Below are 25,184 nucleotides of genomic sequence, written 5' to 3'. Positions count from 1 at the left end.
GCATGGAAAAGCTGTTCAAATGACATTGCTGCCGACTTTAACGACATCATCCTTAAAATAGCTGCAGAAACACACCACAGCGCAGCTTCGGGCAGATGAGCAGGTGAGTGACGAGGTGGCCGAGTGGTTAAGGCGATGGACAGCTAATCCATTGTGCTCTGCACGCGTGGGTTCGAATCCCATCCTCGTCGTTTGTTGTCTTTAGTGTTTCGAGAGAGCCAAGTGCGCATGGAAAAGCCGTTCAAAGGACATTGCTGCCGACTTTAACGACATCATCATTAAAATAGCTGCAGAAACACACCAGCTTCGGACAGTTGTGCAGGGGAGTCCTAACCATTTGTTACAAGTCCTAACACAAGTCCTAACACAATCTAAATAAGTCCTAACAATTCCTAACACAATCTAAATAAGTCCTAACAATTCCTAACACAGGTCCTAACAATCCTAAATTACGTCCTAACAGTTCCGAACAGCGGGTCCTAACAGTTCCGAACAGCGGGGCAAAACAGCCATTGGCTGGACGGGCAAAAACAGTCATTGGCCGAAACATAGTCTCGTGACCACCGTCATAAAGAGCGACGGCGCGAAAAGGACTCGTCATTCACCCCATCACTACCTGAGACGGTTTTGTGTTTTGATGCAGGCAAGTACAGTTTAATTAACATTTTAACGTGAAAGAGAAAAATTATCTATTCGTTGGACATTACAGTTCAAACTCGGTTTAGGTTGCACACGTTTAATTCAGCTATCTTTATTTGTAATTCGTTGTTTTAACACCTATATAGAGTTCGGAGGCCATGTTTTGATATAGTGATATAAATCGCGGCCTTCATACTGCAAAAGCTTAGCCGGACTGGTTTAAGATAACAGTATATAGACTATAAATGAGGATAATAATTCCTATGATGATTAATGTTAAAATACAGAGTGGTGACTTGTTTTGTATTAACCATAGAGTGTACAAATAAAACCGTAATAAAAAGCCTAATAACTTTAGAAACTAATTATGTTATAATTTTTACATAATGAACTGCTTTATTTTTACTCTCTGTTGCTTTTTACTGTTTTCAATTTATTAGTTTTTTTTTTCAATCGCTAACAAGCGCTTACCCATACTTCAGATAATTTTTCTAAACTCTTAAAACAGACTCACACCCACAAAACACAATTGGCCAAATGGATGATTTTCTTCTCAAAAACACATTTTGAAAAACACACTCTTCATTTCAAAATAGAACACATCTTTCTCTGCATACACTAACTTTACCAAAACACTGAAAATCTGACTCAGACTCAGAATGAAATTATTCTGTCAAAGAATAACACTTGTTTTCACGTCACAAGGTACATGCAGTCAATCAAAGTACACCCAGTTTCAAAATACTGGCTATTGTTGACATTACAAAAACTTCATAGACTTTAGTGTTTCAGTTTGAAAAACATGCAAAACATGCAGTCCACCGTATTTACACTACATGTCTTGGTTGGGAATTGTATGTCCACATGTACAGTAACTTTACTTTTTTCCAGCCTCTCTTAGTGAAAGACCGTGGTTGATTACATGGTCAATGATAGTGGCACGGATTTCATCACTGACTACTGTTCTTGCAGCCCTTGGAATGCCACCACCACACATTCTTACACCTTTACCTTGCCCTCTCCTTGGGCCTTCTCTTCTCCCTGGCCCTGCTCCTCTCACTTCACCTCTCATCTCTCACTGCACCCCTCACTGCACCTCTCACTGCACCCCTCACTGCATCTCACCTCTCACTGCATCTCACCTCTCACTGCACACTGCACCCCTCACTGCACCTCTCACTGCATCTCACCTCTCACTGCACCTCACCTCTCACTGCACCTCACCTCTCACTGCACCTCACCTCTCACTGCACCTCTCACTGCACCTCTCACTGCACCACTCACTGCACCCCACCTCTCACTGCACCTCACCTCTCACTGCACCTCTCACTGCACCTCTCACTGCACCTCTCACTGCACCCCTCACTGCATCTCACCTCTCACTGCACCTCTCACTGCACCTCTCACTGCACCTCTCACTGCACCTCTCACTGCACCACTCACTGCACCCCTCACTGCATCTCACCTCTCACTGCACCTCACCTCTCACTGCACCTCTCACTGCACCCCTCATTGCACCAATTTGAATTTAGTGCAACGTAATCATTCATTCTATTTACCATAGTTTAAAAATTGTCTTTTAACATGGTTAAATTAACAAACATACGTAATTTGACAACCATCCATGTGTAAAATCCCTCTTCTACATAAAATTTGTCTTAAATGTTTTCCCCTAAGCCTTTTCTTTAAATTTCATTTCATTTGTATCTCTCTGAAGTTGTTCTCAAGTTGTCTCGTATTTACCCTGTTGTTTCATATTTATAGACATGACTAAGACTGGTAAACCAGACTCATACTGGCATGACATCATGTGCAAGTATGCCCAAGGGAAGTACCACTTCTCAACAGGCAAGAAGCCAGGGGCGAAGAAGTGGAAGCATGCCTTGGAAAGAATTAATAACTGTCCATTACACAAACAGACCTGTGCATATGATATATTTGGGAAAATAATCACTTGCAAATGTGGTTATCATAAGGTATGTAATGAATGTGATTATTTTACCTATGCTGGTGATCATTACTAATTTAAAAACATTTTTTAATAAGAGAAAAATTTTCATTATTTGAGCTGTAAAGCCTGACATGAAATAATAGTCAGAAAAAGGTGTGTGTGTATATATATATATATATATATATATATATATATAATGCGCACAAACTGAGCAAAGCTGTGCAATTTAGTGCAAATGCTGTCAGTACACTAGATTAATTTCTTAGCTTTTAATGTAAATCAGTGAGGTCTTTATAATGGTATAACAGGTTACTTGAATAAAATGCATATAAATGTCAATTTAACTCGCAGTAAAAAGATGCCTGCACAAAGACCTGAAGGTGGGTGTTTTTACAATTCTACTTAAAGGTGTATTACTTTCCTTAAAGAACAACAACCTATGAATCAGACGACAGTTTGCATGTAGTAATTGTGTACAACATGTTTTTCAGCAAAGTTTTGATTTTGATAATTTGCAGATTTTGAGACCTAGGGAAAACACTAATCCTAGGGAAAACACTAATGCTTTTTTTACAGTCAGCAGAGCAGACAGTGTTAGGCATGCAAGCAGGACCACAGAGCAGTGCAGGCATGCAAGCAGGACCACAGAGCAGTGCAGGCATGCAAGCAGGACCACAGAGCAGTGCAGGCATGCAAGCAGGACCACAGAGCAGTGCAGGCATGCAAGCAGGACCACAGAGCAGTGCAGGCATGCAAGCAGGACCACAGAGCAGTGCAGGCATGCAAGCAGGACCACAGAGCAGTGCAGGCATGCAAGCAGGACCACAGAGCAGTGCAGGCATGCAAGCAGGACCACAGAGCAGTGCAGGCATGCAAGCAGGACCACAGAGCAGTGCAGGCATGCAAGCAGGACCACAGAGCAGTGCAGGCATGCAAGGAGGACCACAGAGCAGTGCAGGCATGCAAGGAGGACCACAGAGCAGTGCAGGTGCAAAACCTGCCTCATGGAGCAGTGCAGGTGCGCAGGCAAGACCAGCCTCATGGAGCAGTGCAGGTGCGCAGGCAAGACCAGCCTCATGGAGCAGTGCAGGTGCGCAGGCAAGACCAGCCTCATGGAGCAGTGCAGGTGCGCAGGCAAGACCAGCCTCATGGAGCAGTGCAGGTGCGCAGGCAAGACCAGCCTCATGGAGCAGTGCAGGTGCTCAGGCAAGACCACTGAGCAGTGCAGGCGCAAAACCAGCCCCAGAGAGCAGTGCAGGCTCAAGATCAGTCCCAGAGAGCAGTGCAGGCTCAAGATCAGTCCCAGAGAGCAGTGCAGGCTCAAGATCAGTCCCAGAGAGCAGTGCAGGCTCAAGATCAGTCCCAGAGAGCAGTGCAGGCTCAAGATCAGTCCCAGAGAGCAGTTCTTCAATAAAGTGTGGTCTTTGTGGTGAAGACATTGATGTGGACTGTTTCTCCGAACATCTGTCAGATTACCATGTCCAAGAATGTTGTGACCAGTGTGGTGCAAAAGTCTGGGGTGCGGTTGGACTTCTTCACCACATTGAAACTAATCATCCTTGTACCAGTCTTGCAGGGACAGAATCTGTGGATCCACCAACACCTTCTCCAACAACATCATTTACTGAATCACCCGCATACATTGAAGAGCAGCAAGGCGTTCCACAAACTGCACCTCAAACACCATCCCTGGAAATTAACCTGAGGCCTCCAGTAGTGAATTGGGTGAGTTTTCTCCCCAAACAGTTCTGTCGAGTTATTAAGCCAGCAGACCAGAAGTGGATCGCGCAGTGTCTATATGACGCCACAGGACGACTTAAGCAGCAGTTTTCTCAAAACTGGTTTCATCCACCAAGTCCCAGCAAGCCTACAACTTCACCTCCTGATCCTAACACCTACTTTAGACAGCGTATGTTTCTGTGGGCCCCAATGAGAATGTGGGGTATTCCTCTGAAGTGTACACAGTGCAATAGGAAGATGCACCATTCAGGAATCTACACAAAAGTGAGGGAAGTCATTGATATTGACTCGAGATATTATTTAATTGGAGTAGACTACCCTCGCTGCAGTAAGTTTAAGATTCCTGTCTGCCCTTGGAGTTCGGAGATCCTCAAACAACTAGATCCCTCCCACAGAAACAAATTCCCCGCTGTTCTTACCACTCACCTTGCACTTGACAGGAAGTGTGTGACTTTGTTGAAGCCTAGAACTGCTGGGAACAGCTCCAGTTTCTTGCAGCAGGCGCTTGAAGAAGTTCACAGCGAGGAGTGGGCAAGACGTACCATTAACTATCTGACAGACTGTGAATTTCACAAAAAGAAATGTGCCCTGACACAGGCTGAAGTGGTATATCAGCAGCCACCGCCTTTTTGCCCCCTACCTCTGGCACAGTGGTTTGAGACGGTTCATGCCAACGAGATCCTGAGTCACATTGATGAGCTAAAGGGTGTCATAACATCAACATATGGTAGCATCCGGAAGCTTGATTCTACCAAGAAGGTAAATGTATATAAAAAGAGGCAAATGCATGTTAATTTCAACTTGATGTTCAGAGATTTTTACCTGATTGTAATGTTTGTGTATTTATATAGATAACTAAAAAGCTTGCTGGTGGCATTGCGGACACTGCTACATGGATGACCAATGTTGGCAATGAGTTTGGCCAAGTCCTGAACTGTGTCCTAACCACTGGTGAGGGAGCTGGCATAGATGACTTGTGTCAGGGCATCGTAAAGCGATACAAGGATGCTGGGGAGCCAGAGCCAGCTGTGATTTACGTTGACCGGGACTGCTGCAGCGAGACAGGTTTGTTACATTAAGTCTTTACCTAATATGAATGTGTTTGTATTTCTAATTCATATTAGCAACCATTTCAGGCATGTTTCTAAATTACTAAAAACTAAATTTCATTCCTGTACATGGTTTTTCTAGGTGTTTGTTCATATTCTTTAAGAACACTCATAAAGAGAATTTTTAGAACTATTTACTATAGAAATTTATATTTTTTTAGATCTATTTACAATGGTTCTAAAATTCTTAATTTCTATTTACAGTAGCAATTTACTATGAGAACCCTGTTCAGTGTTTTCTAATCAAGTAGACAAAAGCTTATGTAAAACAGCATTATTATATTTCTTTAATGATGCAAATGTAAATCTGAGAAAACAATCACTCCTTGTTTCTCATTGGTGTAGGCGTGACTCCAGTTCTTACCTGGTTCCGACCATGGAATATCACAGTGCGACTTGATGTGTTCCACTTCATGTGGCGGTTTACTGCTGGCCTTACAACGGAGCACCATCCACTGTATGGCACTTTCTGCTCCAAGTTGTCCAGCTGTATATTTGAATGGGACAAGGATGACATCTCTCGTCTTAAAGAGGCGAAAAAGACCGTGCTTTTAAAAAAACATGGGGGTCATATTTCAACAGAGGCCCAAATCCTGTCAAGCATCACCTCCAGTGAGCTGGCCAAGCACTGCAGGAGGAGGACACGCGGAGTTGAAGAAACTCGTGTCTTGATACAAGGACTGCTGGACTCCATGTGGGAACTGACCGACACCACTGGTTTGCGCCTCATCAATCCAGAGAGCATGACACGTGTGTGGGAGGTACAGCAGAAACACTTACCTTGCATCCAAGATCCACCCGGTGTTCAGTTGTACACAAAACTGGGCTCCGGTTTACAGAAGGGTGACAAGGTTCTGGATGTACTGAGGTGTGGCAGAGGGTCCTCCTCTCTGGAAAGCTTCCATCGCCACCAGTGCACTTTTATTCCAGGTAAATTGAAATTATAAAACAATATTATGCATATATTTAAATAGTGTTGTCACAATACTGAAGTTGCTGACTTCGAAAATTAAAGGCACCAAATTGGAAACAAACCTTTTTCTTAGGCCTGGTGGTTCTGAGTGGGGGGTTATATAATAGTATTTTAATCATGTGAAACATTGTCTTTCAGGTTGGAGATGTAATGCACTACATACGCAGATGTACATGCTTGAGGGTGCATCTAGGTGGAACATCAACCGAGCTCATCAAGCTGTGGACATGAGTGGTACATCACTTACTAAAATGTATGATGTACGTTTAATGTCCCACATGAATGTCCTCAGCAACAGAGTCCTTGGATGTGCACTCCTGCCAGAATTCAAACCTCCTGGGAAACCCACTGGTAAGATTCACCATTGTACACACTATTACGATAGTGATTCCAGGCATCACTGTGTGTTTTCAAAGGCTTTGCATGCTGCCTGAACGCTAACCAATCAGACCATCGTTTTCATGACTGATCATTGCTGTAAAGGTGCTTGTTCCTAGTTATAAGATATGTCAGTTTGTGAAGTTGAAGTGTATTTGTTTTAGTTTTTCTTTTGTGATTTTTGCTTTTACATTTTTCATGTTAATCGCAAAATAGATTTTTCATTAGCAACACTACATTCATCACATGCACTGTAGCCTACTGCTTTAGCCTGATATATAGCTCTTATTACAAAATGTTTATTGCATCTTTATGGCAGATGAGCGTATAGCTGTGGAGTACTTGCTGGCACAGTCTGACAGAGGAGACCTGCTTTCTCCACTGGAGCAACATGAAATCGCCTTGCCAGAGATGGAGGTTGAAGTTCAGGAGGATGAGTGTCTGGATGTCACAATATGTGATGCGGCAGACCTCAATTTGGGCACACACACCCTTGCAAGTTCCACCAGTCATGGTGATTCATTGATCTCACCTCTGGTAATGTCAATTTTCTTGATCGTTTTGAATTAAAATTACATAGGAATGTTAATGTTTTTAGGAGCAATGAATGAGTTGCTTCATGATTAAACGTTCATTTAATTAAAAGATTAATAATAGTCAATTTGAACAGTCAATTTTGTAACTGAAGTTTATTCTTCTCTTTAAAATGTTTTTAAAAAATCTAGGAAACCAGTGTGCCAAGTGGTGGCTCTTACAGTCCTGACATTGAAGACATTTCCTGTGCTGGGCCCAGCACACCAGCTCCGGTAAAGTTTCTAATACCTGATGCTTGTAATTTGTGAATGGTTTATCAAAGTATCAAAATAATTTCCTAATCCAGTATTCTGTTTTTGTTTCCATTTCTAGGACAGTAGATGTGATTCAAGGGGTGTTCCTGGATGGGAGGCAGTGGATAACCTGGCAGGCTATCTCGTCAGTCTCAACCGCACGATCACTGGTTTATCAACTAACGAGATAGCAGAGATCTTGCGGTTGTATTCATATTTGCATACCATTGATCAGTCCCCCTCCAAGTATTCCCTTAAGTGCAAGAAAAAGACCTTGGAAGGTCCTTGGAGAGCTTCTCGGAAGCGTAGTGGCTCAGCCCCTGGTCAGCAAGCAGCTGAGAGGTGAGTTAAATTGTAGTGCACCGGTGTTAAATTTGAGTCTTGTTGAATGCTCCCTGTATAATTTAATTCCTTTCAAAGGTTAAAAATACTTTAAAAAAAACTGTTTTGATGAGATCCAGGATAGATCATAAAGTCTATCTCTCATTGCCATACAATTCCAAAACATAATCAGTCTATATGTTTACAAAGCTATAATGAACCATAGAATACTAATCATACATAATACAATCATGCATCTTTTTATTCACAGACTGTTCATGACTCATGGTCAGGCTGCCCAGAGACCTGATGCCAACAGGGTTTCAGAATGTGTTGCACTCAAGCTTCTGAAGGAATTCAGGGAAGGCAGAAATAGGCCTAAAGATAACAAGGGCAAAACCTTTCCCATTCCTCAGGCAATTGTGATGATTTATAGCCACATCAAGCAGCTGCTTGAAGACTGCAGAGAGCTACTAGACCAGACCAACTTGGTGCTAGTTACTATAAACAACACCACAGTGTCTTCATGGTGAGTTGGATTTCAGCTTCCTAAATTCACTTCAGTAATATGAAATCTATTCCTATGATGAACGACTGCACTTCTGAAATAATAAATCTTTTGAACTATTCTCTATTCCACATGTATTTGTATATAACATACATTAAATGTATACATTGTTTTCAGACACCGTCTCATTTTGAAACTTGCAACCTTTTATATGTCTGCCAAAAAAAGGATTTAAAAAATTTGGTAATAAATGCATACATTGTTTCACAAAAGCTTTTCAGAAATTCAGAATGTTACGGTTTAGAATACGTTATTGCTTATTACACAGCTTTCTGAAATGCTTGATTCTGATTTGTCAGTTGAGACATTCCACAGTCTGTTTTTCTCTGATAATGTTCACAAAGTGCGAAGTTCATCAATTATGAAATGAGGTCAATTCGGCTATAAATCAGCTGTAATGTTATCAGTTTAGTTATTGTCCAATAATGTCAGTATAGTCAAATTGATAATATTGCTGAATGTTAAAGGAACACGCTGACTTTTTGGGACTTTAGCTTATTCACCGTATCCCCCAGAGTCAGATAAGTCCATACATACCCTTCTAATCTCCGTGCGTGCTGTAACTCTATCCGACGCCCCCACCGCTGGCCTAGCTTAGCACAAATACTGGAGGTAAATGGCTCCATCTAGCATACTGCTCCCAATAAGTGACAAAATAACATCAACATTTTCCTATTTACATGTTGTGATTTGTATAGCAACAGTGTGTACAAATAACAAGGCCATATGGGACGCAGGCTTCTTCTAACCATATACATACTGGGAAGTATATTCTCAGAAGGTGAAGCACTGCTACTTGGACGGAGTGATTTACTCGCAGCACCTGAGAACTGGTGAGGAGCAGAGAGTTTGCTCAGAGTTGGAGTAAATAACTCCACAGAAGTAGCAGTGCTTCGGAGATACGGTGAATAAGCTAAAGTCCCAAAAAGTCGGCGTGTTCCTTTAATGCTGAAGTATCCAAGTGATGGATAGTTTTTGAATAGTTTAGTGTACATAGTTTATAAAAACAAATCAGTAGAGATGTTTTGTAAATGTACTGTGGGTAAAGCTAAAAATGTCTGTTATTCTTTCCCAGGCTTCTCGACAGACAGAAAAGAACTGACCGGGACACCTTGCTACAAGGAGTGGAGCTTCCCCAGCCTGTTGGTTTGGCAAAGGAGCCACTGCCAAAGCCTAGAGAACTCCCATCTGCACCTGTTGAACATGGACATGTTGCCATTGAGTTCCAGGAGCCTGAAAATCGGGAGGGTGAGGCAGTTATACGCCAACGTAAATGTGCACGAACTGGAACTGCAGTGTCTTCTATTACGCACACAGACACTGGGCTTGTAGACACATCTCCATCTGGCACAGACTGGCCTGGGGCCCAGCACTTTCCTGGGTGGCATGTCTGGCCTGGGAATTCTGATTTGTCTTTTCCACCATCGCACTCTCAGGGTTGGTCGTCTTTTCCACCAGGCCAACCGCCATCAGTTCCACCATCGCACTCTCAGGGTTGGTCGTCTTTTCCACCAGGCCAACCGCCATCAGTTCCACCATCGCACTCTCAGGGTTGGTCGTCTTTTCCACCAGGCCAACCGCCATCAGTTCCACCATCGCACTCTCAGGGTTGGTCGTCTTTTCCACCAGGCCAACAGCCATCGGTTCCACCATCGCACTCTCAGGGTTGGTCTTCTCTTCAGCCGTGCCAACAGCCATCGGTTCCACCATCGCACTCTCAGGGTTGGTCTTCTCTTCAGCCGTGCCAACAGCCATCGGTTCCACCATCGCACTCTCAGGGTTGGTCTTCTCTTCAGCCGTGCCAACAGCCATCGGTTCCACCATCGCACTCTCAGGGTTGGTCGTCTTTTCCACCAGGCCAACCGCCATCAGTTCCACCATCGCACTCTCAGGGTTGGTCGTCTTTTCCACCAGGCCAACAGCCATCGGTTCCACCATCGCACTCTCAGGGTTGGTCTTCTCTTCAGCCGTGCCAACAGCCATCGGTTCCACCATCCCACTCTCAGGGTTGGTCTTCTCTTCAGCCGTGCCAACAGCCATCGGTTCCACCATCGCACTCTCAGGGTTGGTCGTCTTTTCCACCAGGCCAACAGCCATCAGTTCCACCACCTCCTCAGAACCGACAGCGTGCATGGAGACAGCACAAGGCAGCACTTGAGGATCAAGAGCGTGTGGCAAGAGGGGAGCCACCAAAGAAGCGTCACACAAAGGAACATTACCATTATGAGTGTAAAATATGTGGCCAATCAAAAAGTAAACTCACTGGCCATTCCCAGGTTAGAGGAAAGTGGTACTGTCCAGCAGCTGGCCAGACCATTGCAGAGTGGAAAGAGTCTCTTTAGGATTTATTTTGTCTTTCATTCACAATTATATTTAATTTTTTATTTTTTATAATTGTGATAATTTTAATTTTAGAAAATTTTATATAATTTTATAAAACTTTAAATTTTACGTTAGTGCATTAAGTACATTTGAAGGAAAGCTCTTAAAAATATGTTTATGTATATATATTTTATATATAACAATTTTTTCTACATTTTTATTAAACTATTTGTGGAAGTTATATTATTACTATTATTATATCTAGCCATTGCAATTGTGTGAGTGTGTATGTGTATCTAAATGGCTAATTATTATTAATATTATTATAAAACTACCAAAAATACTAATTATATATATATTATTATTCATTTATCAAACTATTTGTAATTGTACTACGTTTTTATTATCATTACATGTAGCTATTTAAATTTGTATTTATTATAAAGTTATATAGATTTGAGCTTTTATTTGTGAATGTGTATATATTATTATTATTATATGTAATGTATATATTATTATTATGAAACCAAATTTGTGGTAGTGTTTATTATATATGAAACCATTTTAATTATATATATATATATTCCTTCTATTGTAAATGTTGGATTTGAGACTTTGTGGTAGTGATTGTATAATAAATAATTGTATTTACATATATTTGTACTTGTATATATTTTTTTATTACATATAACGTGCGTTACATTCAAGCTTTTGGAATAAACTATGTTTGTGCAAAGTATGTTGTACATTTTATTCTTGCAAATTGTTTTTTAATTGGGTAAAATAGGTCTAAAATGCGTCTAAATGTGTAAAATAGGTCTAAATATTGACTTTTCTATCATTTATTTTTAATTTTTTACATTTTTACACTTACATTCACACATTTGACAGACACTTTTATCCAAAGCAACTTAAATAGCATTTCAAGGAACACATTTTACATTATCAGTTCTTGCTTTCCCTGGGACTCGAACCCATGACTTTGGCGCCTTTTCCCCCTTCTTTGGCGTTTTTTTTCCTTCTTTCCCCCCCCCTTAGCAATCCGTTTTGCCCCCTCTTTGGCCGAGTGGTTAAGGCGATGGACTGCTAATCCATTGTGCTCTGCACGCGTGGGCTCGAATCCCATCCTCGTCGTTCGCCTGATGAAAGAAATACAGATAAGGTAGCGACGTCTCCTGTGCTTTTATCTGGACATGGAACGACAGGGTGGTATCACGTTTTAAACTGCCATGTAATCAGCCTTTTGGAACGGCTGCATGGTGTGCAAAAAGCAAAGCTTTTTGCTTCCAACTACAACGTCATCATACTAAAGATAGATGCAGAAAAACTCTACGTGCAGGCAAGTTGCTGCGTGGTTAAGGCGATGGACTGCTAATCCTTTGTGCTCTGTGCGCATGGGTTTGAGTCCCATCTTTGGTGTTTAGTTTCACAGGGAGCCTAGAGGACAGGTCAACCGCAGGGGTGCAGCTCATGGCAAGCTTTTAATTATAGCTGTATTTCAGTTATAATAGCCCCCTGGTTAATGGATATAATCATTTTAAATACAAACACACGTTCAAGGGAGGTCCAAATCCTGGCTAAACCAGCCACCTTCAAGCTTATGCTTTCAACACCACAGCGAAGACAGAATGTAAAAAAAGCAAAAGTAAAATTCATTTTTACAACAAGTCATGAAGCCTCTCAAGAGACTGTCAAAAATTGCCAAGGCTGACTGTATTTCAAGTCATCCCAGCGGGGTATTGGGTAAAGTTTTCAACCAGCAAAGATCACGTCTCGGATGAGCCTCATAGACTATGATATTGCCTCTGCGAAAGAATGCCAGACAAGGTAGCGACGTCTCCTGTGCTTATATCTGGACATGGAACGACAGGGTGGTATCACGTTTTAAACTGCCATGTAATCAGCCTTTTGGAACGGCCGGCTGCATGGTGTGTCTATGAAACAGGTGAGTGAAATGCACATAGAGGTTTATTAATTGTTCTCTCTTAGCTCAAAGAACAAAATGTGCGGTATTTTTTATGGGGTATACTTATGAGTATCCTGGTAACAAAGGGGCAGAGTTATAAGCCTCAATCTCCAAGAACATGTTTGAGTTTTGGATTGATTCGATGAGCCCCCTACCAGTTTGGGTAGGATAATGAAGATTGCAAGGACACTGCAAACATATTCTGAGAGAGGTCCAATGTAAGCTATGCTGCCATTTTCTTGACCCAGGCGTTCTCTCTAGGTTCTTACCAACAAAGCAGAAGCAGCACACAAAAGAAACATAAGCACATCTCTCTCTATCAACACAGTTGTGAGTTTCCCAACCTTCCTCCTAAAGACGTGCAGGTGAGTGACAAGGTGGCCGAATGGTTAAGGCGATGGACTGCTAATCCACTCTTTATGCGTGTGTTCAAATCCCATCGTCTTCGTTTGTTGTCTTTAGTGTTTCGAGAGAGCCATGTCGCATGGAAAAGCCGTTCAAAGTACATTGCTGCCGACTTTAACGACATCACCATTAAAATAGCTGCAGAAACACACCACACACGAGCTTCGGGCAGATGTGCAGGCGTAGTGACGAGGTGGCCGAGTGGTTAAGGCGATGGACTGCTAATCCATTGTGCTCTGCACGCGTGGGTTCGAATCCCATCCTCGTCGTTTGATGTCTTTAGTGTTTCGAGAGAGCCAAGTGCGCATGGAAAAGCCGTTCAAATGACATTGCTGCCGAACTTTAACGACTTCATCCTTAAAATAGCTGCAGAAACACACCACAGCCCAGCTTCGGCCAGATGAGCAGGTGAGTGACGAGGTGGCCTAGTGGTTAACGCGATGGACTGCTAATGCCATGTAATCAGCCTTTTGGAACGGCCGGCTGCATGGTGTGTCTATGAAACAGGTGAGTGAAATGCACATAGAGGTTTATTAATTGTTCTCTCTTAGCTCAAAGAACAAAATGTGCGGTATTTTTTATGGGATATACTTATGAGTATCCTGGTAACAAAGGGGCAGAGTTATAAGCCTCAATCTCCAAGAACATGTTTGAGTTTTGGATCGATTCGATGAGCCCCCTACCAGTTTGGGTAGGATAATGAAGATTGCAAGGACACTGCAAACATATTCTGAGAGAGGTCCAATGTAAGCTATGCTGCCATTTTCTTGACCCAGGGGTTCTCTCTAGGTTCTTACCAACAAAGCAGAAGCAGCACACAAAAGAAACATAAGCACATCTCCCTCTATCAACACAGTTGTGAGTTTCCCAACCTTCCTCCTAAAGACGTGCAGGTGAGTGACAAGGTGGCCGAATGGTTAAGGCGATGGACTGCTAATCCACTCTTTATGCGTGTGTTCGAATCCCATCGTCTTCTTTTGTTGTCTTTAGTGTTTCAAGAGAGCCATGTCGCTTGGAAAAGCCGTTCAAAGTACATTGCTGCCGACTTTAACGACATCACCATTAAAATAGCTGCAGAAACACACCACAGCCCAGCTTCGGGCAGTCGTGCTGGCGAGTGACGAGGTGGCCTAGTGGTTAACGCGATGGACTGCTAATCCATTCTGCTCTGCACGCGTTTGTTCGAATCCCATCCATGTCGTTTGATGTCTCTAGTGTTTCGAGAGAGCCAAGTGCGCATGGAAAAGCCGTTCAAATGACATTGCTGCCGACTTTAACGACATCATCCTTAAAATAGCTGCAGAAACACACCACAGCCCAGCTTCGGGCAGATGAGCAGGTGAGTGACGAGGTGGCCGAGTGGTTAAGGCGATGGACTGCTAATCCATTGTGCTCTGCACGCGTGGGTTCGAATCCCATCCTCGTCGTTTGTTGTCTTGAGTGTTTCGAGAGAGCCAAGTGCGCATGGAAAAGCCGTTCAAAGGACATTGCTGCCGACTTTAACGACATCATCATTAAAATAGCTGCAGAAACACACCAGCTTCGGGAAGTTGTGCAGGCGAGTGACAAGGTGGCCAAGTGGTTAAGGCGATGGACTGCTAATCCATTGTGCTCTGCACGCGTGGGTTCGAATCCCATCCTCGTCGTTTGATGTCTTTAGTGTTCAAGAAAGCCAATTGTGCCTGGCAAAGCTTTTTGCTTCCAACTACAACGTCATCATACTAAAGATAGATGCAGAAAAACTCTACGTGCAGGCGAGTTGCTGCGTGGTTAAGGCGATGGACTGCTAATCCTTTGTGCTCTGTGCGCATGGGTTTGAGTCCCATCTTTGGTGTTTAGTTTCACAGGGAGCCTAGAGGACAGGTCAACCGCAGGGGTGCAGCTCATGGCAAGCTTTTAATTATAGCTGTATTTCAGTTATAATAGCCCCCTGGTTAATGGATATAATCATTTTAAATACAAACACACGTTCAAGGGAGGTCCAAATCCTGGCTAAACCAGCCACCTTCAAGCTTATGCTTTCGACACCACAGCGAAGACAGAATGTAAAAAAAGCAAAAGTAAAATTCCCTTTTACAACAAGTCATGAAGCCTCTCAAGAGACTGTCAAAAATTGCCAAGGCTGACTGTATTTCAAGTCATCCCAGCGGGGTATTGGGTAAAGTTTTCAACCAGCAAAGATCACGTCTCGGATTAGTCTCATAGACTATGATATTGCCTCTGCGAAAGAATGCCAAACAAGGTAGCGACATCTCCTGTGGTTTTATCTGGACATGGAACGACAGGGTGGTATCATGTTTTAAACTGCCATGTAATCAGCCTTTTGGAACGGCCGGCTGCATGGTGTGTCTATGAAACAGGTGAGTGAAATGCACATAGAGGTTTATTAATTGTTCTCTCTTAGCTCAAAGAACAAAATGTGCTGTACTTTTGATGGGAGACACTTATGGCTATCCTGGTTACAAAGGGCCAGAGTTATAACCCTCAATCTCCAAGAACATGTTTGAGTTTGGGATCGATTCGATGAGCCCCCTACCAGTTTGGGTAGGATAATGAAGAGTGCAAGGACACTGCAAACATATTCTGAGAGAGGTCCAATGTAAGCTATGCTGCCATTTTCTTGACCCAGGCGTTCTCTCTAGGTTCTTACCAACAAAGCAGAAGCAGCACACAAAAGAAACATATGCAGATCTCCCTCTATCAACACAGTTGTGAGTTTCCCAACCTTCCTCCTAAAGACGTGTAGGTGAGTGACGAGGTGGCCGAATGGTTAAGGTGATGGACTGCTGATTCATTGTGCTCTTCATGCGTTTGTTCGAATCCCATCATAGGCGTTTGTTGTCTTTAGTGTTTCGAGAGAGCCAAGTGCGCATGGAAAAGCCGTTCAAAGTACGTTGCTGCCGACTTTAACGACATCATCATTAAAATAGCTGCAGAAACACACCAGCTTCGGGCAGTTGTGCAGCCAAGTGACGAGGTGGCCGAGTGGTTAAGGCGATGGACTGCTAAGCCATTGTGCTCTGCACGCGTGGGTTCGAATCCCATCCACGACGTTTGATGTCTTTAGTGTTTCGAGAGAGCCAAGTTCGCATGGAAAAGCTGTTCAAATGACATTGCTGCCGACTTTAACGACATCATCCTTAAAATAGCTGCAGAAACACACCACAGCCCAGCTTCGGGCAGATGAGCAGGTGAGTGACGAGGTGGCCGAGTCGTTAAGGCGATGCACTGCTAATCCATTGTGCTCTGCACGCGTGGGTTCGAATCCCATCCTCGTCGTTTGTTGTCTTTAGTGTTTCGAGAGAGCCAAGTGCGCATGGAAAAGCCGTTCAAAGGACATTGCTGCCGACTTTAACGACATCATCATTAAAATAGCTGCAGAAACACACCAGCTTCGGGAAGTTGTGCAGGCGAGTGACAAGGTGGCCGAGTGGTTAAGGCGATGGACTGCTAATCCATTGTGCTCTGCACGCGTGGGTTCGAATCCCATCCTCGTCGTTTGATGTCTTTAGTGTTCAAGAAAGCCAATTGTGCCTGGCAAAGCTTTTTGCTTCCAACTACAACGTCATCATACTAAAGATAGATGCAGAAAAACTCTACGTGCAGGTGAGTTGCTGCGTGGTTAAGGCGATGGACTGCTAATCCTTTGTGCTCTGTGCGCATGGGTTTGAGTCCCATCTTTGGTGTTTAGTTTCACAGGGAGCCTAGAGGACAGGTCAACCGCAGGGGTGCAGCTCATGGCAAGCTTTTAATTATAGCTGTATTTCAGTTATAATAGCCCCCTGGTTAATGGATATAATCATTTTAAATACAAACACACGTTCAAGGGAGGTCCAAATCCTGGCTAAACCAGCCACCTTCAAGCTTATGCTTTCGACACCACAGCGATGACAGAATGTAAAAAAAGCTAAAGTAAAATTCCCTTTTACAACAAGTCATGAAGCCCCTCAAGAGACTGTCAAAAATTGCCAAGGCTGACTGTATTTCAAGTCATCCCAGCGGGGTATTGGGTAAAGTTTTCAACCAGCAAAGATCATGTCTCGGATGAGCCTCATAGACTATGATATTGCCTCTCCGAAAGAATGCCAAACAAGGTAGCGACGTCTCCTGTGGTTTTATCTGGACATGGAACGACAGGGTGGTATCACGTTTTAAACTGCCATGTAATCAGCCTTTTGGAACGGCCGGCTGCATGGTGTGTCTATGAAACAGGTGAGTGAAATGCACATAGAGGTTTATTAATTGTTCTCTCTTAGCTCAAAGAACAAAATGTGCGGTATTTTTTATGGGATATACTTATGAGTATCCTGGTAACAAAGGGGCAGAGTTATAAGCCTCAATCTCCAAGAACATGTTTGAGTTTTGGATCGATTCGATGAGCCCCCTACCAGTTTGGGTAGGATAATGAAGATTGCAAGGACACTGCAAACATATTCTGAGAGAGGTCCAACGTAAGCTATGCTGCCATTTTCTTGACCCAGGCGTTCTCTCTAGGTTCTTACCAACAAAGCAGAAGCAGCCCACAAAAGAAACATAAGCACATCTCCCTCTATCAACACAGTTGTGAGTTTCCCAACCTTCCTCCTAAAGACGTGCAGGTGAGTGACAAGGTGGCCGAATGGTTAAGGCGATGGACTGCTAATCCACTCTTTATGCGTGTGTTCGAATCCCATCGTCTTCGTTTGTTGTCTTTAGTGTTTCGAGAGAGCCATGTCGCATGGAAAAGCCGTTCAAAGTACATTGCTGCCGACTTTAACGACATCACAATTAAAATAGCTGCAGAAACACACCACACGCCAGCTTCGGGCAGATGTGCAGGCGTAGTGACGAGGTGGCCGAGTGGTTAAGGCGATGGACTGCTAATCCATTGTGCTCTGCACACGTGGGTTCGAATCCCATCCTCGTCGTTTGATGTCTTTAGTGTTTCGAGAGAGCCAAGTGCGCATGGAAAAGCCGTTCAAATGACATTGCTGCCGACTTTAACGACTTCATCCTTAAAATAGCTGCAGAAACACACCAAAGCCCAGCTTCGGCGAGATGAGCAGGTGAGTGACGAGGTGGCCTAGTGGTTAACGCGATGGACTGCTAATCCATTCTGCTCTGCACGCGTTTGTTCGAATCCCATCCTCGTCGTTTGTTGTCTTGAGTGTTTCGAGAGAGCCAAGTGCGCATGGAAAAGCCGTTCAAAGGACATTGCTGCCGACTTTAACGACATCATCATTAAAATAGCTGCAGAAACACACCAGCTTCGGGAAGTTGTGCAGGCGAGTGACAAGGTGGCCGAGTGGTTAAGGCGATGGACTGCTAATCCATTGTGCTCTGCACGCGTGGGTTCAAATCCCATCCTCGTCGTTTGATGTCTTTAGTGTTCAAGAAAGCCAATTGTGCCTGGCAAAGCTTTTTGCTTCCAACTACAACGTCATCATACTAAAGATAGATGCAGAAAAACTCTACGTGCAGGTGAGTTGCTGCGTGGTTAAGGCGATGGACTGCTAATCCTTTGTGCTCTGTGCGCATGGGTTTGAGTCCCATCTTTGGTGTTTAGTTTCACAGGGAGCCTAGAGGACAGGTCAACCGCAGGGGTGCAGCTCATGGCAAGCTTTTAATTATAGCTGTATTTCAGTTATAATAGCCCCCTGGTTAATGGATATAATCATTTTAAATACAAACACACGTTCAAGGGAGGTCCAAATCCTGGCTAAACCAGCCACCTTCAAGCTTATGCTTTCGACACCACAGCAAAGACAGAATGTAAAAAAAGCAAAAGTAAAATTCCCTTTTACAACAAGTCATGAAGCCCCTCAAGAGACTGTCAAAAATTGCCAAGGCTGACTGTATTTCAAGTCATCCCAGCGGGGTATTGGGTAAAGTTTTCAACCAGCAAAGATCATGTCTCGGATGAGCCTCATAGACTATGATATTGCCTCTGCGAAAGAATGCCAAACAAGGTAGCGACGTCTCCTGTGGATTTATCTGGACATGGAACGACAGGGTGGTATCACGTTTTAAACTGCCATGTAATCAGCCTTTTGGAACGGCCGGCTGCATGGTGTGTCTATGAAACAGGTGAGTGAAATGCACATAGAGGTTTATTAATTGTTCTCTCTTAGCTCAAAGAACAAAATGTGCGGTACTTTTGATGGGAGATACTTATGACTTAAAGACGTGTAGGTGAGTGACGAGGTGGCCGAATGGTTAAGGTGATGGACTGCTGATTCATTGTGCTCTTCATGCGTTTGTTCGAATCCCATCATAGGCGTTTGTTGTCTTTAGTGTTTCGAGAGAGCCAAGTGCGCATGGAAAAGCCGTTCAAAGTACGTTGCTGCCGACTTTAACGACATCATCATTAAAATAGCTGCAGAAACACACCAGCTTCGGGCAGTTGTGCAGGCGAGTGACGAGGTGGCCGAGTGGTTAAGGCGATGGACTGCTAATCCATTGTGCTCTGCACGCGTGGGTTCGAATCCCATCCACGACGTTTGATGTCTTTAGTGTTTCGAGAGAGCCAAGTTCGCATGGAAAAGCTGTTCAAATGACATTGCTGCCGACTTTAACGACATCATCCTTAAAATAGCTGCAGAAACACACCACAGCCCAGCTTCGGGCAGATGAGCAGGTGAGTGACGAGGTGGCCGAGTCGTTAAGGCGATGCACTGCTAATCCATTGTGCTCTCCACGCGTGGGTTCGAATCCCATCCTCGTCGTTTGTTGTCTTTAGTGTTTCGAGAGAGCCAAGTGCGCATGGAAAAGCCGTTCAAAGGACATTGCTGCCGACTTTAACGACATCATCACTAAAATAGCTGCAGAAACACACCAGCTTCGGGCAGTTGTGCAGGCGAGTGACGAGGTGGCCGTAACCTCCACTAAATGGACTGCTCTATCAATCCTAACAAAGTCCTAACAAGTCCAAACAAAGTCCTAACAAGTCCAAACAAAGTCCTAACAACTCCTAACAAAGTCCTGACAACTCCTAACAAAGTCCTGACAACTCCTAACAGTGTCCTAACTCCTAACAACAGCGGGGCAAAAGAGCCAATCATATGCTTCGAAGCAGTTGCCGCTCCAAGGGGGGCAAAAGAGCCAATCAGATGCATCGAAACAGGGCCCCGTGCGCACAGTGTTCTCATTGGTTGACTGATGAAGACGATGTCACAGTTCATTCTGAGGTAACTTTATTTACCGGCGGCGAATATCTCTCGACACTAAAAGTAAGTAGAACTTACTAAAATTATGTAAATCACTGAATTGTAATCGTAAAAGTATGTGGTGTGTTTGTAAATACTTCTGCTGTGACAAACGTTGGATGTTTTTCGTGAAGTTTGATAAGACGGTCACAAACCTTAAGAGATAACGCTGATCGCAATGTTAATTATTTTCTTTACTGAACGTTTTTAAGTGTCTTTTGCGTGTCTTTCTTGTGTCCATCAAATTAAACTAGAACAGAGATGCTCGATTTTGTGTCTGTGTCAAGTGTTAAATGTCGCTGCTAAGTTTGATAAGACGGTCAGAAAACTGATCGCTATGTTAATTATTATTTAATATGACATTTATACTATTTTTAACAAAAGATAGAACTGACAGCCCGTTAAACTGTCAAATGGTGTAACCACAAAAAATTACCAATATCTAATATTTCACACCTCCTAGAGTTCATGCAATTGCATGAAATTAGTAGTTTATTTAGTAATATCATATGAGAATATGTTTTATTATAAATTATATGGGTTTTTCGTTGTACTGAGCAAGACCATATGCTGTAAACATCTTGTTTTATGTCTATTCTTTGACCATTTGAGTACAAATGGTTTAAACACCCATTATTACAGTGTAGTAGAGTATTAAATTATTATTCATATTAACTTTTTTGTACAATATTAGTCTTTTAGACAAAATATTGGTTACACCATCTGACCATATAACGTCTATTGCAATAGGATAAGAAATTGACACAGAAAATAGGCATCAAGGTAAACTGAATTGGATATTTTAATATATATTCATGTCATTCATCATACAATTTATGATACCAATTGTTTTCAAAGAGAGTGCTATAAAGTGTGTGTGAGAGAGAATAAGAGTGAGTGAAAGAGTGGGTATGATCATTTCTTAACAAACATGAAGAAACAGGATTGGCTTGTGTTGTGATTTCAGTTCAGTTCTCATACAATTTCAGTTTGTAAAATAACAGCCATTTTTTCAAAGAGAGAGTGAGTGAGTGAATGTGAATGTGTGTGTGTGTGTGTGAGAGAGAGAGAGAGAGAGAGAGAGAGAGAGAGAGAGAGAGAGAGAGAGAGAGAGAGAGAGAGAGAGAGAGTGAGAGAGTATCATTTTTTTCCATTTCTTTCATCACTAAACTGTTTTGATTACATTTTTAATAACCGACAACCATCAGTTCATGCCATCTGATGAGATCTGAACAAACTATTTCACATTAGCATAACAATATAAATGAAACAGTGTCTCAGAAACTTAAGACTTGAAATATTCTTGACCAAATTAGTTGAGACTGTGGAAAAAAACATACAACCTTATATTGTAGTTGCTTAATTTCCTATCTATCTGTCTGTCTGTCTGTGCATGTAGACCTACATGTTGCCTACAACAGCCTAATGACTGCCTCTTGTCCTATAGAGATGCCAAAGGAAGGAAAGCCAGATTCATTCTGGACCGGCCATTGAGCTCTGCAGGCGTGGGTTCGAATCCCATCCTCGTCGTTCGCCAGACGAAAGAAAGCCAGACAAGGTAGCGACGTCTCCTGTGCTTTTATCTGGACATGGAACGACAGGGTGGTATCACGTTTTAAACTGCCATGTAATCAGCCTTTTGAAATGGCCGGCTGCATGGTGTGTCTATGAAACAGGTGAGTGAAATGCACATAGAGGTTTATTAATTGTTCTCTCTTAGCTCAAAGAACAAAATGTGCGGTATTTTTTATGGGATATACTTATGAGTATCCTGGTAACAAAGGGGCAGAGTTATAAGCCTCAATCTCCAAGAACATGTTTGAGTTTTGGATCGATTCGATGAGCCCCCTACCAGTTTGGGTAGGATAATGAAGATTGCAAGGACACTGCAAACATATTCTGAGAGAGGTCCAATGTAAGCTATGCTGCCATTTTCTTGACCCAGGCGTTCTCTCTAGGTTCTTACCAACAAAGCAGAAGCAGCCCACAAAAGAAACATAAGCACATCTCCCTCTATCAACACAGTTGTGAGTTTCCCAACCTTCCTCCTAAAGACGTGCAGGTGAGTGACAAGGTGGCCGAATGGTTAAGGCGATGGACTGCTAATCCACTCTTTATGCGTGTGTTCGAATCCCATCGTCTTCGTTTGTTGTCTTTAGTGTTTCGAGAGAGCCATGTCGCATGGAAAAGCCGTTCAAAGTACATTGCTGCCGACTTTAACGACATCACCATTAAAATAGCTGCAGAAACACAGCACAGCCCAGCTTCGGGCAGTCGTGCAGGCGAGTGACGAGGTGGCCGACTGGTTAAACCGATGGACTGCTAATCCATTGTGCTCTTTATGTGTGGGTTCGAATCCCATCCTCGTCGTTTGATGTCTCTAGTGTTTCGAGAGAGCCAAGTGCGCATGGAAAAGCCGTTCAAATGACATTGCTGCCGACTTTAACGACATCATCCTTAAAATAGCTGCAGAAACACACCAGCTTCGGGCAGTTGTGCAGGCGAGTGACGAGGTGGCCGAGTGGTTAAGGCGATGGACTGCTAAGCCATTGTGCTCCGCACGCGTGGGTTCAAATCCCATCCACGACGTTTGATGTCTTTAGTGTTTCGAGAGAGCCAAGTTCGCATGGAAAAGCTGTTCAAATGACATTGCTGCCGACTTTAACGACATCATCCTTAAAATAGCTGCAGAAACACACCACAGCCCAGCTTCGGGCAGATGAGCAGGTGAGTGACGAGGTGGCCGAGTCGTTAAGGCGATGCACTGCTAATCCATTGTGCTCTGCACGCGTGGGTTCGAATCCCATCCTCGTCGTTTGTTGTCTTTAGTGTTTCGAGAGAGCCAAGTGCGCATGGAAAAGCCGTTCAAAGGACATTGCTGCCGACTTTAACGACATCATCATTAAAATAGCTGCAGAAACACACCAGCTTCGGGAAGTTGTGCAGGCGAGTGACAAGGTGGCCGAGTGGTTAAGGCGATGGACTGCTAATCCATTGTGCTCTGCACGCGTGGGTTCGAATCCCATCCTCGTCGTTTGATGTCTTTAGTGTTCAAGAAAGCCAATTGTGCCTGGCAAAGCTTTTTGCTTCCAACTACAACGTCATCATACTAAAGATAGATGCAGAAAAACTCTACGTGCAGGTGAGTTGCTGCGTGGTTAAGGCGATGGACTGCTAATCCTTTGTGCTCTGTGCGCATGGGTTTGAGTCCCATCTTTGGTGTTTAGTTTCACAGGGAGCCTAGAGGACAGGTCAACCGCAGGGGTGCAGCTCATGGCAAGCTTTTAATTATAGCTGTATTTCAGTTATAATAGCCCCCTGGTTAATGGATATAATCATTTTAAATACAAACACACGTTCAAGGGAGGTCCAAATCCTGGCTAAACCAGCCACCTTCAAGCTTATGCTTTCGACACCACAGCGAAGACAGAATGTAAAAAAAGCAAAAGTAAAATTCCCTTTTACAACAAGTCATGAAGCCCCTCAAGAGACTGTCAAAAATTGCCAAGGCTGACTGTATTTCAAGTCATCCCAGCGGGGTATTGGGTAAAGTTTTCAACCAGCAAAGATCATGTCTCGGATGAGCCTCATAAACTATGATATTGCCTCTGCGAAAGAATGCCAAACAAGGTAGCGACGTCTCCTGTGGATTTATCTGGACATGGAACGACAGGGTGGTATCACGTTTTAAACTGCCATGTAATCAGCCTTTTGGAACGGCCGGCTGCATGGTGTGTCTATGAAACAGGTGAGTGAAATGCACATAGAGGTTTATTAATTGTTCTCTCTTAGCTCAAAGAACAAAATGTGCGGTACTTTTGATGGGAGATACTTATGGCTATCCTGGTTACAAAGGGCCAGAGTTATAACCCTCAATCTCCAAGAACATGTTTGAGTTTGGGATCGATTCGATGAGCCCCCTACCAGTTTGGGTAGGATAATGAAGAGTGCAAGGACACTGCAAACATATTCTGAGAGAGGTCCAATGTAAGCTATGCTGCCATTTTCTTGACCCAGGCGTTCTCTCTAGGTTCTTACCAACAAAGCAGAAGCAGCACACAAAAGAAACATATGCACATCTCCCTCTATCAACACAGTTGTGAGTTTCCCAACCTTCCTCCTAAAGACGTGTAGGTGAGTGACGAGGTGGCCGAATGGTTAAGGTGATGGACTGCTGATTCATTGTGCTCTTCATGCGTTTGTTCGAATCCCATCATAGGCGTTTGTTGTCTTTAGTGTTTCGAGAGAGCCAAGTGCGCATGGAAAAGCCGTTCAAAGTACGTTGCTGCCGACTTTAACGACATCATCACTAAAATAGCTGCAGAAACACACCAGCTTCGGGCAGTTGTGCAGGCGAGTGACGAGGTGGCCGAGTGGTTAAGGCGATGGACTGCTAATCCATTGTGCTCTGCACGCGTGGGTTCGAATCCCATCCACGACGTTTGATGTCTTTAGTGTTTCGAGAGAGCCAAGTTCGCATGGAAAAGCTGTTCAAATGACATTGCTGCCGACTTTAACGACATCATCCTTAAAATAGCTGCAGAAACACACCACAGCCCAGCTTCGGGCAGATGAGCAGGTGAGTGACGAGGTGGCCGAGTCGTTAAGGCGATGCACTGCTAATCCATTGTGCTCTGCACGCGTGGGTTCGAATCCCATCCTCGTCGTTTGTTGTCTTTAGTGTTTCGAGAGAGCCAAGTGCGCATGGAAAAGCCGTTCAAAGGACATTGCTGCCGACTTTAACGACATCATCATTAAAATAGCTGCAGAAACACACCAGCTTCGGGAAGTTGTGCAGGCG

The 25,184-nt window shown here is 43.5% G+C and overlaps 13 non-coding genes across 13 annotated transcripts; 8 read left to right on the top strand and 5 right to left on the bottom strand.

Moving 5' to 3' along the window:
• The first annotated feature begins 109 nt into the window (after positions 1 to 109).
• Positions 110 to 191, top strand: trnas-gcu (transfer RNA serine (anticodon GCU)). The gene has a single exon. It is a non-coding gene; the product is annotated as a tRNA-Ser (tRNA).
• Positions 192 to 12,504: 12,313 nt separating this feature from the next.
• Positions 12,505 to 12,645, bottom strand: LOC143741645 (U4 spliceosomal RNA). The gene has a single exon (XR_013205183.1). It is a non-coding gene; the product is annotated as a U4 spliceosomal RNA (small nuclear RNA).
• Positions 12,646 to 13,386: 741 nt separating this feature from the next.
• trnas-gcu (transfer RNA serine (anticodon GCU)) lies at positions 13,387 to 13,468 on the top strand. Its single transcript has one exon. It is a non-coding gene; the product is annotated as a tRNA-Ser (tRNA).
• Positions 13,469 to 14,544: 1,076 nt separating this feature from the next.
• trnas-gcu (transfer RNA serine (anticodon GCU)) lies at positions 14,545 to 14,626 on the top strand. Its single transcript has one exon. It is a non-coding gene; the product is annotated as a tRNA-Ser (tRNA).
• A 137-nt stretch (positions 14,627 to 14,763) lies between these two features.
• On the top strand, positions 14,764 to 14,845 carry trnas-gcu (transfer RNA serine (anticodon GCU)). Its single transcript has one exon. It is a non-coding gene; the product is annotated as a tRNA-Ser (tRNA).
• A 445-nt stretch (positions 14,846 to 15,290) lies between these two features.
• On the bottom strand, positions 15,291 to 15,431 carry LOC143741953 (U4 spliceosomal RNA). The gene has a single exon (XR_013205293.1). It is a non-coding gene; the product is annotated as a U4 spliceosomal RNA (small nuclear RNA).
• A 1,184-nt stretch (positions 15,432 to 16,615) lies between these two features.
• On the top strand, positions 16,616 to 16,697 carry trnas-gcu (transfer RNA serine (anticodon GCU)). Its single transcript has one exon. It is a non-coding gene; the product is annotated as a tRNA-Ser (tRNA).
• Positions 16,698 to 17,142: 445 nt separating this feature from the next.
• Positions 17,143 to 17,283, bottom strand: LOC143741944 (U4 spliceosomal RNA). Its single transcript, XR_013205290.1, has one exon. It is a non-coding gene; the product is annotated as a U4 spliceosomal RNA (small nuclear RNA).
• Positions 17,284 to 18,024: 741 nt separating this feature from the next.
• On the top strand, positions 18,025 to 18,106 carry trnas-gcu (transfer RNA serine (anticodon GCU)). The gene has a single exon. It is a non-coding gene; the product is annotated as a tRNA-Ser (tRNA).
• A 363-nt stretch (positions 18,107 to 18,469) lies between these two features.
• Positions 18,470 to 18,551, top strand: trnas-gcu (transfer RNA serine (anticodon GCU)). Its single transcript has one exon. It is a non-coding gene; the product is annotated as a tRNA-Ser (tRNA).
• A 445-nt stretch (positions 18,552 to 18,996) lies between these two features.
• On the bottom strand, positions 18,997 to 19,137 carry LOC143741773 (U4 spliceosomal RNA). Its single transcript, XR_013205228.1, has one exon. It is a non-coding gene; the product is annotated as a U4 spliceosomal RNA (small nuclear RNA).
• Positions 19,138 to 23,335: 4,198 nt separating this feature from the next.
• trnas-gcu (transfer RNA serine (anticodon GCU)) lies at positions 23,336 to 23,417 on the top strand. Its single transcript has one exon. It is a non-coding gene; the product is annotated as a tRNA-Ser (tRNA).
• Positions 23,418 to 23,862: 445 nt separating this feature from the next.
• On the bottom strand, positions 23,863 to 24,003 carry LOC143741920 (U4 spliceosomal RNA). The gene has a single exon (XR_013205278.1). It is a non-coding gene; the product is annotated as a U4 spliceosomal RNA (small nuclear RNA).
• Between the last annotated feature and the right edge of the window lie 1,181 nt (positions 24,004 to 25,184).

Source organism: Siphateles boraxobius, unplaced genomic scaffold (genome assembly GCF_051911475.1).
Source record: "Siphateles boraxobius isolate OS27281-9 unplaced genomic scaffold, OSU_SipBor_1 1, whole genome shotgun sequence".
Taxonomy (NCBI): Eukaryota; Metazoa; Chordata; class Actinopteri; order Cypriniformes; family Leuciscidae; genus Siphateles; species Siphateles boraxobius.
Note: the sequence above shows the minus strand (reverse complement) of the source record. Positions and strands in the feature narration are given on the sequence as shown.